This window comes from Saccopteryx bilineata, chromosome 1 (assembly GCF_036850765.1).
Source record: "Saccopteryx bilineata isolate mSacBil1 chromosome 1, mSacBil1_pri_phased_curated, whole genome shotgun sequence".
NCBI lineage: Eukaryota > Metazoa > Chordata > Mammalia > Chiroptera > Emballonuridae > Saccopteryx > Saccopteryx bilineata.
This window is the reverse complement of record NC_089490.1, coordinates 356,064,930-356,069,589: the sequence shown is the minus strand read 5'-3', so window position 1 is coordinate 356,069,589 and position 4,660 is coordinate 356,064,930. Positions and strand designations below refer to the sequence as shown.

General features: G+C 48.2%; 1 non-coding gene and 1 pseudogene across 1 annotated transcript; one reads left to right on the top strand and one right to left on the bottom strand.

Annotated features, from left to right (window-relative positions):
* Positions 1-1,055, top strand: part of LOC136320677 (ubiquitin-ribosomal protein eL40 fusion protein-like) — an 8,974-nt pseudogene extending 7,919 nt beyond the window's left edge.
* Positions 1,056-4,249: 3,194 nt separating this feature from the next.
* On the bottom strand, positions 4,250-4,325 carry TRNAA-AGC (transfer RNA alanine (anticodon AGC)). Its single transcript has one exon. It is a non-coding gene; the product is annotated as a tRNA-Ala (tRNA).
* Positions 4,326-4,660: the final 335 nt, after the last annotated feature.

Sequence of the window (4,660 nt, the reverse complement as noted above, 5' to 3'; positions counted from 1 at the left end):
TTTTTTTAAGATTTTATTTATTGATTTGAGAGAGGGAAAAAGAAAGAGAGAGTGCGGTCAGAGTTGCTTCACTTTAGCTGTTCATTGACTGCTTGTAGTATGTGTCTTGACTGGGCAAACCCAGAGTTTCAAACCGACGACCTCAGCATTCCAGGTCAATGCTCTATCCACTGCGCCACCACTGGTCAGGCGGGATTCTTTCCTGAAAACAACAGTTTTATTTATTTTTAAATAAATATTAAAAAGCTTATAATACAAAATTCAAAAGGCACAATCAGGTATACAGTGAAAAGTAACTCTCCCTTTCACCCCCATCTCCCCAGCCTATTCATTACCCTGAGGCAACCACCAGTAGTATTTTATTTTATTTTTATTAATTGATTTTAGAGCGATGAACAGAGGAAGGGAGAAAGAGAGAAAGAGAGGGGAGAGAAAGAAATGTTCATTTGTTGATCCACCTAGTTGTGCATTCATTGATTGATTTCCGTTTTTGCCCTGACTCATATCGAACTCGCCACCTTGGTGTTTCCTGGCAGTGCTCTAACCCACTGAGCAACAGCCCGGGCAAGCATTTTTTATTTGTTTGTTTTTGTTTTTCTCAAGACATTTTCCTCCTCATTTTAAAAAATAAGACTTATGTGCTCTTTTTGTCCAGAGACGGTAAGCAGCCCCCTGGCAAACACAAAGATGCAGGTCTTTGTGAAGACCCTGACTGGCAAGACCATGACCGTGGAGGTTGAGCCCACTGACACCATTAAGATGGTCAAAGCTAAAATTGAAGACAAGGAGGGCATCCCACCTGACCAGCAGCGTCTGATTTTTGCGGGCAAACAGCTGGAGGATGGCCGCACTTTCTCACACTACAGTATTCAGAAAGAGTCCACCCTGCACTTGGTGCCTCGTCTGCGGGGTGGCAACATCGAGCCCTCCCTCCACCATCTTGTCCAGAAGTAGAACTGCGACAAGATGATCTGCTGTAAGTTTATGCCCGCACTGTCAACTGCCGCAAGAATTGTGGCCACACCAACAATCTGTGCCCCAAGCAGGTTAAATAAGGCCCCTCCACCACCTTCTCAGGCCGCTGGGCAACCTCATGCCTGAATCTTGTGGCCCTGGGGCCTCAATAAACTTTCTCTTTCATTAACTGGAAAAATAAAATTAGAGTTTTATACCTGTTTCATATACAGTTGTATACCTGTTCATATACAGCCTCATTTATATTTTTCTTTTCTTTTTTAGCAAGGGGGGCAGGACAGACAGGAAGGGAGAGAGATGAGAAGCATCAATTCTTTGTTGTTGTGGTTTCTTTTTTTTTTTTTTTCTTTATTCATTTTTAGAGAGGAGAGAGAGACAGAGAGAGAGAAGGGGGGAGGAGCTGGAAGCATCAACTCCCATATGTGCCTTGACTAGGCAAGCCCAGGGTTTCGAACTGGCGACCTCAGCATTTCCAGGTTGATGCGTTATCCACTGCGCCACCACAGGTCAGGCTGTTGTGGTTTCTTAGTTGTTCATTGATTGCTTTCTCATATGTGCTGTGACGGGACAGGGGGACCCTCCAGCTGAACCAGTAATCCCTTGCTCAAGCCAGCAACCTTGGGCTCAAGCCAGTGACCATGGGATCATGTCTATGATCCCACACTCAAGTAGACAACTCTGCACTCAAGCTGAATGAGCCTGCACTCAAGCTGGCAACCTCAAGGGTTTTGAAGCTGAGTCCTCAGCATCTCAAGCCGACATTCTATCCACTGTGCCACTGCCTCGTCATGCGTATATTTCTATTTTCAAACTCAATAATTCTCCAGTCAAAAGTTAAGTAGATCCTGTTTTCTTCATTTCTAACAGGAAAAGAAGTTAGCAGATAGGCAGCAGGATCAAACTAGAGCTCTAAGGGAAGAGGAGGGAAGGAGGGCTGATGTGCTCCACTATGGGGGCTGCTAGCAGGGTACCCACATTTCCACACTAGCAAGAGGGAAGTGCATCTTCAGGAGAAAGTCATTTTGTGGCCGTCCTCGGAGTCGCCCTGCCTGCAGGGCCTACATGTAACTCAACTTGCAAAAAGAGGATGACTATCGGCCCTGGCCGGTTGGCTCAGTGGTAGAGCGTCGGCCTGGCATGTGGAAGTCCTGGGTTTGATTCCGGCCAGGGCACACAGGAGAGGCGCCCATCTGCTTCTCCACCCCTCTCCCTCTCCTTCCTCTCTGTCTCTCTCTTCCCCTCCCGCAGCCGAGGCTCCACTGGAGCAAAGATGGCCCGGGCGCTGGGGATGGCTCCTTGGCCTCTGCCCCAGGCGCTGGAGTGGCTTTGGTCATGACAGAGTGATGCCCGGGATGGGCAGAGCATCGCCCCCTGGTGGGCGTGCCGGGTGGATCCCGGTCGGGCGCATGTGGGAGTCTGTCTGACTACCTCCCCGTTTCCAGCTTCAGAAAAATACAAAAAAAAAAAAAAAAAAAAAAAGACGATGATTCTCCAGACAGAGCACCCATGTGCACTGGGAATCTAAACTCGGGCCAGAAAGAACAGAAGCCTGTGGAAATCTGTCAAAAGTGCAAATGCCACCTGACAAGTGTTGATTAGTGGATAGTGTCGACCTGGGATGCTGAGGACCCAGGTTCAAAACCCTGTAGTCTCCAATTGTGGGCTCATTCGGCTTGAGCGTGGGATCATAGACATGACACCATGGTCGCCGGCTTGAGCCCAAGGCTGCTGGCTTGGCTGGAGCCCCCCCACCCCTGACAAGGCACATATGAGAAGGAATCAATGAACAACTAAAGTGCCACAACTACAAGTTAATGCTGCTCATCGCTCTCCATTCCTGTCTGTCTGTCTCTGTCTCTTGTGCTAAATAAATACGAAATAAATAAAAAGAGAAGAAGTGCAAATGCCAGAGACCGTTGTGAGAGCTCTCAGTGTGGATGGAGGTGTTTTGCTGCCTTTTACAAAATAATTTTTTTTATTCATTGATTTTAGAGATAGGAAGGGTGAAAGACAGAAAAACAACAAACTGATTTGTTGTTCTACTTATTTATGATTGATTCTTGTATGTGCCCAAACCCAGGATTGAACTGGCAACCTTGATATATCAGGATGACCCTTTCACCAACTGAGCCCCCGGGCCAGGGCTTTGGTGCCTTTTCATGAACAAATTCATCTCTGAGTAGAAGATCCTGGCTACCATTTCCTAGGGGCTTAAACATCTGTGGTAAGACATCTCTGTTAGGCTACCTTGTTCCTAAAGGAGGTCCTCCACAGCTGATGAACGGACGGGGACATGGAGAAAAGAACAAGGATAGCGTTTCCCCTTCAGTGGGCACTTCCTTCAGAAGCAATCCTCAAGAACAAAGTCAGTCCACTTATCAGACTTCGATCCACGGGCAGGGCCGCAAAGGGCATTTATCCCAATAGTTACTGTCTTAGCACATGCGGTAGGAACTATTAGAACCCTGTTGCCTTCCATCAAGTTTGACACTGGGGCCCTGGACTGGGCTCTGCCTTTGGGTGAGCAAGTGATTTTCCCGTGGGGATGCAGGAAGATGACCCTAGACCCACCACTGAGACTGTAAAGTGTGATACTGCCAACAACCTGTCTATCCATTCGGACAGGGCTTAGTACTGTTCTATTGCTAGGAATAAGTGACAAGGACTTAGGACTGGAGGTCTGGCAGAGATCTGTCTGTGTAAGTGCCTGTGTAACAATGATATTTAGTTCGCAGCATCTTCTACTCACAAGGATTGCAGCTGGTATTTCAGGACTGAATCAGAGATGCCCTCAGAAGTATTTCTTTAGTCAACACTGGTTATAAAACCAAAAATGGCTGTCAGATTGGGCAAGGAAACAAAATCAGTTTCCTAGGTCTGGTGTGGGCATTTATTATCGTCAGGGTGTCATCCCAGCAACCTGAGGAGGTAGTCAGGGTCCTTCTTTTTTTTTTTTTTTTTTTTTTTTCATTTTTCTGAAACTGGAAACAGGGAGAGACAGTCAGACAGACTCCCGCATGCGCCCGGACGGGATCCACCCGGCACGCCCACCAGGGGCGACACTCTGCCCACCAGGGGGCGATGCTCTGCCCATCCTGGGCATCGCCATGTTGCGACCAGAGCCACTCTAGCGCCTGAGGCAGAGGCCACATTGTCATCCCCAGCGCCCGGGCCATCTTTGCTCCAATGGAGCCTTGGCTGCGGGAGGGGAAGAGAGAGACAGAGAGGAAAGCGCGGCGGAGGGGTGGAGAAGCAAATGGGCGCTTCTCCTGTGTGCCCTGGCCGGGAATCGAACCCGGGTCCTCCGCATGCTAGGCCGACGCTCTACCACTGAGCCAATCGGCCAGGGCAGTCAGGGTCCTTCTATTCCCATCACTCACCCTGTTTTCTCCCAGCATGAAATGATTTCCACCCTGGCCGGATAGCTCAGTTGTTTGGAGCCTCATCCTGACATGCAAAGGTTGCTGGTTCAATCTGTGGTTCAGGGCACATACAGGAACAGATAGATCTATGTTCCTGTCACTCTCTCTTCCTTCCTTTCTCTCTAAAATCAATAAATAAAAACAAAATGAAGTTATTTCCTTCAAGGTTAGAGAAAAAACTGCCCCTGCAGGAACAGCTGGTTAATTTGTTCTTGTAGGAGGTGGTGAAACAAGCAGTGTGCGGCTGTGGATTGCTCCCTGAA